The following is a 12,330-nucleotide window of genomic DNA, read 5'->3' as shown; positions in this document are numbered from 1 at the left end:
TATACTTGCTAGGACTACGGGGATACTACTTTCTACATCGACAATTCGATAATCCTGCAATCAATTATAATAAATCCAAGAATATGCTTAAACTCTGACTTATAGTTATGAAAGTGTTATACAGATTTCAATACAGATTTTCTGGGAAAAAAATAATATGAAAAAAAATTTCAGATCGAAAACACAGATTTTATTATGGTAGCCCTGCTCTTGATGCGTTTACTAGAATACTAGAATACGGATAGCTGGATGGGTGGATATGAATAAACTATTGTAACAAATTTTTATTCGTTTTTCTCAATGTGTCGTCGGTTTTACCTTGACAGGGTGTCGATTTTACTCACACTCCCATCCATTCCATTTCAAAACACAAATTTTTCATTCTATCAAAATTCGAGTTCTACTCAGTAAATGATGAACATCATGAACATGATGTAATTCTGCAGAATGGTTTCAGTAGCGTTAAAGAGAGGTTCTGTAACGAATTGAACTCAAAGAAATGGGAGTTCTTGAAAATATGTGAAAACCTTTTGGTGTCGGTTTTACTCTGATTTCTCCTTGATCGGGCAGGATCGTGATTTCCGACGGATAATTTATCCCAGAAATCACATTCGGATCACAGATAAAAAATAGAACTTAATAGCAACGATTTTAACTCGCGATCTTTATTCCTCGAAGGTTGGATTAGGAAGAAATTGTTTCGTGATCCACTGGCTGTTTACCCTACGTTGTGTTGATACAATGCAGTACTAGAGCAGTCAGCATTGGGCAACAACAGTCTTGAGAACTGTTACCTCTATTTGTTCGGTTTCCTGAAAACGATGAAGTTCGGTCTACACGAGCCGTGTGGAAACTATCGCGTTTTCCAAATTGCGGGAATACGGCGAAAGGGATCCACTAGCTGCTTAAACCGCTGCTGTCTATCAACGAACGATTCGTGTTCCGTATACTACATGATGGCCAATTCTAGTTGTTCCTGGGTGATCGCTGGTTAAACGGTTCAGTTATTGAGAGTTGATCCCAATGTAGTGCTTGGTTAGGGGTAGTGGGGGCAAATTGGTCATGGGGGGCAAAGTGGTCACTTGCTTGTTTGGTAGTATAACTATTAACTATAGATGCCGTATTGATAGTCACCTTATGTTTGAAGAATTTAATGACTTTTGAGTCACCCTGTACTTCAGTAGAGCTGTCGCATGTCGGAATATAAATAAAAACAGAAATTTATCTCTCGATAGCCATTCGGCCGTAGTTCTGTGCGCATGGTATCTAAGAAATTTCTCGTGAAATTTAGTTTATTCAATCTGATATGCTGGACAAATCATCAGTTTGGACGACTGTTCACATATTCTAGGAGAGGTGAATAGATATTTTGTTTAATCTCAGCGATTAATTAGCATAAAAATTATTTACATGTTTGGGGGCAAAGTGGTGAATAACAACTTACAATGTTCTGTTCACTAAAGCTGATATACCTCATCACATTCTGCTCTTGAAGAAGATCCTTTCGTGGCTTTGACCCTGGATAAATATGCCACTCCAACTAAACCAAGCCTCATTATGCGGAACGTTATATGGTTCTTTCTACGCTTTTGTATGCAAGAGAAAATTTAAATTGAAACTCTAGGTGAATAGGCCAAGCTTATTTCATGCATGTACCTATTATAACAAATATGATTTAAACAAATTTGTACGAAAAAAAACACATAAATCTATACCATTTAGCTTGATATGGGCGGGTGACCACTTTGCCCCCACTAGGTGACCACTTTACCTCCAAGCAAAAAAAAAAGTTCGATTTTTCACCTTTTTTTCTAATGATGAAAAGTGTACTACTTTGAATTTTTATATTAAAAGCCGTTTGCTATGTTGAAGAACAATGAATTGAACTATAATATTCTTCGAGAAACGGAAATTAAATCAGTATGTGGGCGCTGGAAGTGGTCATATTCCTTAGGGTGACCACTATGCCCCCACTTCCCCTACATGGAAGCAATTTGTCTCCAGTCTTCGTCCGTTTGAAAAAAAATATCGATTCCATTCCGTTTGGTACCGGCTTTGCAAATGGAAATTCGATCTCTCTTGTTTTTGGGTTAATTGGTGTGGCCCTGAGAAGAACCGATGCGTTGCGTGGTTTTGTAGAAGCAGATGATTAAATCGGCTTGATCTTGCGAAAACAATACACAATCTGGCCGCAGTGTCACAATCCTCTTTTTAACATCAATTAGGATCTGCAGATCCACTAATCTGAATTGGAACTTATAAACTACTGAGCATATGATTGCTCCATCGCGTGTTCTTCATTGAAAGGACGCACTTTCATCATGGCTCCTACAGAAAAATTTCAAAGCATGGCCCTAAAAGAAGCTGAATTAGAATTTCAGCGAATTTTCATTTGTGGCAACGATCACCAAACAACTGTAGTTCAATCGTGGCGGTTTTGGTTTTGGTTTTTGTAACTGTCGTAACGAATATCGGTTTCACAGAAACAAATCGGTGCAAACGACACGGAAGAGTTTCAGACGTGCAAAATCGCCCTGCGGTGTCTCGAGGTTTATTGCGTTTATTGCATTTTATTGTTCTTTGATGCATCTCAATAATATAAGGCATTCCGGATCGTTTAACAATCCTGCGGGACCTTCTGGGGTCCGGTGCCAAACACACGGTCATGACCAACATGACTGTTTATCATCTTCGATCTCTTTTCTGTATTCGATATCAATATGGATAATTTCAAAATGCAAAAAGTAATTCACGACAGTGCTTATGACTCTTAAGGATAACCCAACCAAACTCCGCAAATTTACATTTGGCTTTTTCGAAAGCGTAATGATAGTATCATGTAAAACAAACAATCTCCATTATATTCCACAAACCTGAGCAAAGGTCTCAATCCAAGATCTCCGTAATATACGTGGCTATAAATTTGTGTGGAAACTGTGTAAAATTTATTCATCTCATTCAAAGCTGCATTCTCGTATTGCAAATTTCTTCAGCGGGAGAACATCTATTTTGACAAGAACAGGTATACAATTTTTTTCTTCAAAATTTGCTCTAAATCTGGGTCCTTCACATGAATAGCACAGATGTCAACCTTTCGAAGCACGAAAAAAAAACAAGAAAAAAGTGGTACCTCGAGAAAAATGTTATTTATCTTTAGAACGAACTCAAATTGGATTTTAATTCTCTTACTTCGTTGGTGAGTGCACGAAAAATGGGCATTGTTGGGTAATTAATGTTTGGGTATCTGATTTTTGTTATTACTTTATGCTTATAAATCGTTCTTTTGTAAAACTGCAGCTGCTCGTATTTCATTCGGAGATTGCTTTTATTCACATGCTCGTGAGCTTGCGAAAAACGTTCAGTCAGCGTTACATTAAGAAAGGTAAATTATTACCAATTTTCTGCCTCGAAAATTTTCAGAATGCTTAAACCAATTTGATTACCTTTGTCTTACGGCCGTTTTTCCTCTTGCCAGTGCATTTCAACCACTGCCATTGGGTGCCGCTCTTCTGTAACGAACCAACGTAAAGAGCAGGATTCGTCTTCTGCATGGATGTTTTCAAATGTTGGCAAACTCAGACACATCCATCTTGATGCTACTCATTCAATCTTCTCTCCTCAGAGCCTACACTGCAACCTCCGGCTCCACTCCCGCCCCACGAAAGTCTGCTCAGTTCACTGGCTCCGTATTACTGCTGTGTCTCGATCAATGCGCTTCGATCTCCAGAACGTCTCGTGCATCCAGCAAAAACCAATTTATCGCATATTATTGCATGCAGCAGTGCTGATTCATCGTAAAACAGGCACCGAACGATTTAGGAATCGTCTGCGACCAACCGACCGACGTAAGCGCGCAGAGTGGCAAAATGCATCAGTTGAAGAATTATTCAAAGTAGCATTAGTTTTCCCATGACCGCAGTGATTGTATGAGAGCTGCAGCAAGAATGTATTTCTTTTGTCCAGTGCGGAAGTAAAAATAATGTTATTCGTATGAATAGATGGAGAAGAATTGAAAGGATCTTAAGAAAATGTATACAGATGGTGTGATGTAAGCAAGTATTACCTAAGCATTCAGCGATGTTTCAAATCGAGTGGTTCTATAACTATGAAATATAGTGTATGTCTAATAACTACTTTAATCGTTCGTTTGCTAGGCCTGAAAATGGGTTGATTTCATCGATCATCGAATTTTACTCGCAAACTGCAAAACAGCAAAAGCAGAACATTGAATTGAAGATGACATCTATTATTGATACTTTTCTACTTTGCACACCAGTTTACACACGCTCAGTTAAAGATAAGCTCAATTGAAGAATGTTCAATTACCGAACGCCTACTGTATAGAACCCAGAAGCGTAGTGTGCGGGCGGCAAACCCGGCATTTGTCGGGGGCGCAGATACCGTGGGGCGCCAAAATCCAAGAATTTTCAATAGCAATTTTTCCCCGTATTATAATTCATCTTTCAATTGAGTAAAAACATCCATCATGAGAAGGGGACACGGGGTGAATTTGGACCCCCTAAGCAAATCGCCTAATATTTCCAAACCAATACGGTCTAACTAAAAAAAAATCACATTGTACACTTAGCCACACTTGTTTTCTCTCAATCAATTATGTTTAATCATTATATCAAGCTTCAAACTACCAAATATATCATAAAATAAAAGAGATGATTTTTGAACATAAAAATTTGATGCGGGGTGATTTGGCCCAGTGTGTGTTTCATCGAAAAAAACATACTTATGTTTATCTAAAGTATTACAAGATAATATTACAATCAGTAACTATATTCTGGGATCGATATGAGGTGTCTTGGCCAGATTCCTGACCAGAGAAATTGCATTTAGACCATTTCGAATTCTGCATGAATCTTTTCACTGTTGTTCGAGCATTTTCAAACACTTTCGTTGCTTGGTCAAAGAAAATTCGTCCTTGATGGCCTGCGTTGCTCCTTCAAGCTCTTACTTATTCCAACGTTGTCGGCCCTTCTTTTTTTTATAATTCAGCGGCATCTGGAATCAATTAGACCAAAGAAAAGCTTCAAACCTGCAGGACCAATTCACCCCACAGAAACGTGTCCATGTCACCCCACACAACATGCAAAAATTAAAACACAATTAATTTCTTTTATTGTTATCAAACGTACTGTTTCGCTGCATTAAATTGTTCCTTTTCCTTAGGTGAACAGAACTTTCCTGCACAATACACGAAAATTTTGTTTAACCAGCGGAAAAAACCTTAAAATCACGATCGAAAAACTCACATTTTTTGACAATCAAAGTGCTTGATGTGTTCATGCTACTGTTTTCCTCCACCTGTTAAATTTTACCATAGTTTTTTTACGTTTGGTACGTAGGGTCCAACAATAGAAGGAGATGACATTATAAAAATCCAAGCTGAGCCGTACTTTTCGAGATAAAGGGGTGGTCCAAATCACCCCGTATGTCCAACTCACCCCGTGTTACCCTAGTTGCTTCTTACCGTACATGAAACCAATAACCTCTCTTTGAGTTTCACAAAAAATGAAACACCTTATCTTATCAACAAAAAGTAAAATTTCAACAGCATTTCACCTACAACAATAATGTTCTTTGGGACTGTACAAGAAATCTTCAAATATTTCAGCAGTTCAACTACACGTTGAAATCTTTGGGAGTTTCGTTGAAAGGGCATTCCGATACAAGATGGTGGTCAAAACGACAAGCGGTATTAGCGTTGAAAAGGTCCATTTGTTCCATCTTTTTTGTTCTCACTAATTTAACGGATTCGACCATACACAACAGCGCCATCTAGTACGGGGCTGAAGTTTTATTGAATCAAATAGACTTTAAATTTCTTTGTCTTCTGAAACTTTGGGAAAAATTTTTAAATAGTATGAACAAAGTAAATGAATCGTTACAAACAAAATCCCTAGGAGTATCAAGTAAGCTTCATATAGTATTGCGTGCATCATTCGAGGAGATGAAGAAGGAAGCATCTATTCATGCCATTTAGTACACAAAATAAAACTGTATTCAACTTGGTATCCCTGACAATTTTGAAGCTACTCTGGAAACTGGAAACTCTACAGTCCCACTAACGAGTGAAGATAGTTTTCGGCTGGAGATTACCTCTGCATTCGAGAAAATAATATTGCAGTTGGAGCAGCGTGGAGAAGCTTCAGCGGATATAGCATTAGATTTTTCATTCAGCAAGCTTAAACTGACTAAAAATGATCTGCATTCTAAAATGAACCAAAATCGACTCAATAGCTTGGTTATTCTCTCGATCGAGAAAGAATCGCTAGCAGACCTTGATTTAGATGCAATTTTGGTTCATTTTGCTTCAGCTAAAGCACGCAATGCAAAAATTTTACTAGAGAATAAGCGAAGCTTGTAATGATATTTGTTCCTTCTAAATTCGAATAAACTGTTCAAAGTGAACTACCGTGCGAAGTGCGAATTGGGTAGTTTTCTCAAAATATCACAATTTCAAAACTAGTGAAAAAATCGAAAAAAGTGGTATTTTTTGGGGTGCCATTTTCATAGTTTGCCAACGGCGCTATCTACCCTCACAACGCCGTTGATAGAACCGCTATATTTTAATACAGATGGGAATTAGGGATTGCATTACCGTGCCAAAATTTCAATAACCGGTTATTCGGTAATGAAAATTTCATTACCGGTAGAGAAAATACTTAAAATAAACCATTTTCTTGAAGGAACGGCTTTTATTGATAATGATTAGTTAACAAAAAAAAAACATTTTAGAAATTTTTGTTACTTAGTTTGTTGGTTAGAGTAACGCCCAGGACACAGAGAATGTTAATTTTATTAATTTTGTCGAATGAACGCACGTTCAGAGTCCTATCATGTTGAGCATGCAGTACGAAGGGTGTACCATCGAATACCATTGTCATGTATTTGCCTCTGGACACAAAACACAACAAGCACAACAAGTTATTTTATGCCTAAAATATTGTTTCAGTCTGTTCGTGAAACCTGTCGGTACATGGTTAGGGTACCTTAAATATTTCAGTCGAATTTCTCCATGTTCGATGTTTCTCATTGTTAGCCACTGTTGATAATTGTAGAGTGGCAAACAAAGTAGTGTTTGCACAAATTTCAAACCAAACAAAATTTTCCCTTGATACTCAACTGTTCTGCAGCTTCTGCACGTCCAGTTTTTCCTCCTGTTGGCCAGCCAATGAATCAATGCCATCATCGTTAAATTTCATCAAGTCACGAACTATTTCATCAATGCAGTCGTTTGACGCTATGACATTATGAAGTTTGATAGAAGACGCCAAGTCAACATTAATTGTGTCACGACCACGAGCATTATTCATATACGGGAACAAATCTGTCAGCTTCATTAAGGGTATAGTTCTTCAGCAAAAGCAGTCCAACAGCGGTCAGAACTGGTTCGAGGGCATCAACCAAAATCCTTTATCATTGTCAGTTCTTCATCGCTGGAGCTTATCTTGTGTTTAGTTTTCAGATCAAGCAGCGATATTTGAACTGAAGTCCGGAGGTCGTAGAATCGGTCGTGGAACTGCCAGTTGTATTTTTTTCGATCTTATTTTATTCTCGAATAATATTTCGAAGCGTCATAAAGGCAAATATTATTATATTTTATGTTACAAATATCAACAGGTAACATGTTTGCCCTAATGACGAAGAATCAATTATAAAATAATTAAATTAATAATAAAGCTATATAACTAAGTATTAAATAATCATAACTGCTTTAGAACAACAGAATAGAGCGCTCAGAGGGACGAACGGGAAAGATGATAATCGAAACAAAATTGAACACAGGACACATACTGGTTACGTGTTCATTGTAGCCGTAAATTGTTCGACAGGTACGTGAATTGCGACGACTAATGTTAAAATTAATTGAGTAGATCAATTCGGGGCAATCGATATTTGATAAAATTGTATCTGCTATTAAAAGCGCCTTGACAACATTCCTCCGAGAGCCCAAAGAATCTAATCCTATGAGTCTACAGCGATCCTCGTAGCTGGGTAGATTCAATGGATCATTCCATGGCAGATTTCGCAAAGTAAATCGAACAAACTTTCGCTGAATCGACTCAATTCGCTGTACACTATTTTGGTAATATGGTGACCATACAAGCACATTCAAGAATGGATCGAACCAATGCACGATAAAGGGCCTTGATACAATATGCATCTGTGAATTTCTTTGTGACACAGAAAATAAAGCCGAGAACTTTAGACGCTTTAGAAGTTATGTAAGTTATGTGATCACGAAAGGCTAGTTTAAAGTCTAACATAACTCCAAGAACTTTGATTGAATCGGCACGCCTCAAAACATCAACATGCGATTTATATTCAAACTTTATCAATGTGCGCTTTCGAGAGACCGAAATAACCGAACACTTGGATGGATTCAAGATCATTCTATTAGTTGCGCACCATTCAGCTAAAAAATCCATCTGTTCCTGTAAAAACTCCGCATCTCCAGTGGAATTTACGCGAAAAAACAATTTGAAATCGTCTGCATAGGAGAGTTTCTGGCACTTCAGACGAAAAATTATGTCATTTAGGTATAGCAGAAAAATATATGGACTCGCCACACGAGCGCGATATGTATACTTTTCGGCGCAGTGCTCCGTACAGCGGTATCACTCCGACGGAGCACACTGCCGTATTGAAAGGGTTAAAACCAAGACGTTGAAGCTTAGCTACAGCGATGCTGTGGTTGATTTTGTCGAATGCCGCGGAGAAATTATTTGTGGTGTAAAAATGAAAATTACTGAAACTGCCGGTTATCGATTGTAAAATTACCGGTAATTCGGTAATGAAAAATGACCCGGTAAAACCGGTTAACAATCCCTAATGGGAATTGATGGGTAGGATATATTAACTATCTTGGTTCATAAGGCCACCTTTCCAACCATTATTGTTTTGATCAAGAGTGAAACATTCAAAAAACTGAATGAATTTGTGTGGAAATTTCTTGTCCCTGTACAAAATTAACATCAGATTCGCATGAAAGGTCTAGAGCAGTTCAAACAACCTATTCGTTATACCTTCAATCAAACTATGACATGTTTGACACGTGTATCTCATTCCACACAGATACAACTGCTCGTTAAAGCTCCTCAACGCTTTAATATTCTGATTGTTGTTTGCATATCTTTTTCGATCAACCCCCACAACTTCTCAATCAGTTTTTGATCTGGTGAACAAGTTGACCAGTCCAGAATCTAAATACCCTGTTCAAATGAACCATGCCATCAGATCCATGGGCCCTACACCTTAGGCATCATTCCATCGATTCCCGAGGGATGAGACCATTCGGAAACGGATTCAATTCTTCGGACAGCAATATTGAAAACATGTAAATTTGCTCGCTTCACATCAGTCTATTTTGTTGACTTTGGTGAATTTATACAAATCCAGATTGATGTTCCTACTGACAGAAAGGCCAACGATTCTCATGCTTCGTAAAATCAAAACAGGGCAGTTCGCCGAAAGGTCTTGATTGACATCAAACACGAGTTGAATCCAGTAATCATCCTTAACATCCACGGAATCATTCCAGTTTTGTAATGGGATGAAACAAGACTATCCCATTTGTTCCATCAAAGGATATCGCATCGACATCTCTAATGAAAAACCTAGCGATTCGGCCGGTTCTGATAGCTTAATTCAAGCAAAGCGGCAGGAGGTATCGGAGAGTCACAGAGAGCTCCAGGACCCCTAGGTTTTGATTAGAAATAAAATCTATATAGATTATTTTTACGCTGCAATGAATAAATATATACATTAAACTGAAATACAATAGAAATAAACTTATTTAGACAAATTTATTAAATATACCGCTCCATGATACTTGCAAAGCTAACACGTCTAACACAGCCACACTGTTACTGATGCACTAGTCAGTCCAGACTACCTTGTCACATACGTACCCTGGCTAAAGCTGGAATAGCTCTCATGAGACGCGAAAGTTCTAGCTGCAACTTAATGTATCTCGAAAAAGGCTTCGTGCCACCTGCAAAAATGTGTTGGAATAAGGATAGAGGTATCTTGAAGAACCTTCGATAAGTAACCGAGAGGTGGAGACAGCAGTTCCATAAGCACCTGAATGGCGTAAATGCAGAAGACTGTGAAAACTTTCGTGCAATCACCGTCATGAACGCTGCCTACAAAGTTCTCTTCCAAATTTTTTTTCGCCTTCTATTGCCACTAACGAACAAATTCGTGAGATGTTATCAGACCAGCTTCATGGAAGGTCGATCTACTACGAATCAAACATTCACATTGCGCCAGATCCTCCAGAAATTCCGTGAGACTAGAGTCGATAGCACCATCTACTCATTGACTTTAAAGCAGCATATGATTCAATAACATGGAAAGAATTATGGAGAATCGTAGACGAAAATGGCTTTCCCGGGAAGCTAATTGGAATGATTAAGGCTATGATGGATGAAATACAGTACTGTGTGCGAGTACCAGGTGGATTATCTGAATACTTCGAGCCCCGCAGGGTAACGGTCTCTCTTGCTTGCTGTGTTATGAGAAGAGCGGCTTCTAAGTTACGTGGCAGAATTTTCAACGTGAAAACTGTCAACACAACATTTAAGGTAACAGATCATAACACCAAATTTAGGGCTCTGTTATATAAATCGAATCGAGAAGTGGATACAATCAGTATCAGTATAACACCGAGCAAAATTTCATATTTTGTGAATCGAGATAATCTCTTACTGACCTCGAATTTCATGTTTTGCAATTGCATATATTTAGGCGTTTCTAGAAATGTTTCCCAGAGGAAAATATCAGGAACGCAAACCAAAACAAAATAATTCTCTAAAGATATGCGACACGCAAACCAAACATCTCGAAAAATTCTGACAATTGCACCGATCGATGCTATCGACTCGCTCGGTATCTACAATAGTAAAATAGAGCTAACGAGCAAAAATTTCTGAAAAACTCTATTTCCATAACAGGGCCATTCAGCACTAAGCTGAAAGAGTAAGACTGAGAAATAATACGTCTATAACCAAATGCATACTGGCTTCCTGATCTGAGCACGATATGGCCCGATCAGGTATAAGAGTAGTGAAGTATTCGATGTAGTAGACCAATTTATCTACCTTGGTTCAATTGTAACGACTGCCAATGATACTAGCCGCGAGATCCGGGGCACATAATCAATGGGAGCCGTGCCTACAATGATCTCCACAAACACTTGAACACAAAAAAAGTTGTGCCATGACGTACACGGTTATCTGAAACAAAACAAAAATCGAACAGATTCTGAATCAGTAAAGATGCCGCTATTGCATGAACCTCGGACAAGTCAAAAACATTTTTTTACAAAATGGCGGCCATTTGAGAAACAAAATGCGGTTTAATACGTTTTATTTTTTTTAAAAAGTAAATTTTAAAAAATATATTTTTAGAGGTTAATGCGATAGAGAGATGCCGACATAAATCGGTTCAGAAGAACTTGAGATATCGTATACGCCAATTTGAAAAAAAACTAGTTTCGAGAAAAACGCGTTTGAAGTTCATTGCTATAACCGTATCAGGTAAGATAAACCCTTAACTAAAATTGCTCTAACTCGGTAAATAAAAGGATCCCCGCAAAGTCATTTCTAGGGTATATTCTTGAATGCCTAAACTGCAAAAATATGAAGGAAAAAGTTTTTGATTTTTTTCAAGTTTTCTAGACTAGAATACTGCCTTAAGAACTATCTTCGGTGGTGGGCAGAAGGACGGCATATAGAGGCGAAGGACGAACCGCGTGCTCATGCAACTCACCGGGCATAAATCCGGCTTGATAACTCACAAATTTGTCTACTATGGGCGATAGACGACGAAAGAGGATCTGAGACAGAATTTTGTAGACACCATTCAAGATCCAGCGTGTCACTTTTTCATAGATGGGGCAGATTGCCCCATCTTTCCACTCCTCCGGTATGATCCATGTCACAGATCCTGACTATCAATCGGTGCATCTACTCTACAAGCTTTCCCGGGCCTTTTTTGAAGAGCTCCACTGCGAGGCCATCCCTACGTTTGGCAATGTTCTTGGAGGCAGCGAGGTTGATAAGTCTTAGGTCGTTTTCGTTGGCTCGCGGGTGGGCGCTGAACCTACCAATTACTGGTCTGAACTCCTCTTCTTGGCCGACCTGAGTGTTCAAATCACCCATGACGATGTTGATGTCGCGTTTTAGGCAGCAATCGTCTTCACGTTCTAGCTGCGAGTAGAATTCTTCTTTATCGTCATCGGTGCTACGTAGATGGGGGCTGTGGATGTTGGTGATGGTGATGCTGATGTGTCCTCGCATCCTCAATCTGTAC

The 12,330-nt window shown here is 38.6% G+C and overlaps 1 protein-coding gene across 9 annotated transcripts in view; it reads left to right on the top strand.

Moving 5' to 3' along the window:
• LOC129775413 (protein TANC2) overlaps positions 1 to 12,330 on the top strand; it is a 249,928-nt gene that overhangs the window by 222,909 nt on the left and 14,689 nt on the right. The gene's annotated exons all lie outside the window — the stretch shown is intronic.

Source organism: Toxorhynchites rutilus, chromosome 3 (assembly GCF_029784135.1).
Source record: "Toxorhynchites rutilus septentrionalis strain SRP chromosome 3, ASM2978413v1, whole genome shotgun sequence".
NCBI classification, from domain to species: domain Eukaryota; kingdom Metazoa; phylum Arthropoda; class Insecta; order Diptera; family Culicidae; genus Toxorhynchites; species Toxorhynchites rutilus.
The sequence above is the reverse complement of the archived record's forward strand: the minus strand, read 5'-3'. Positions and strand labels throughout refer to the sequence as shown.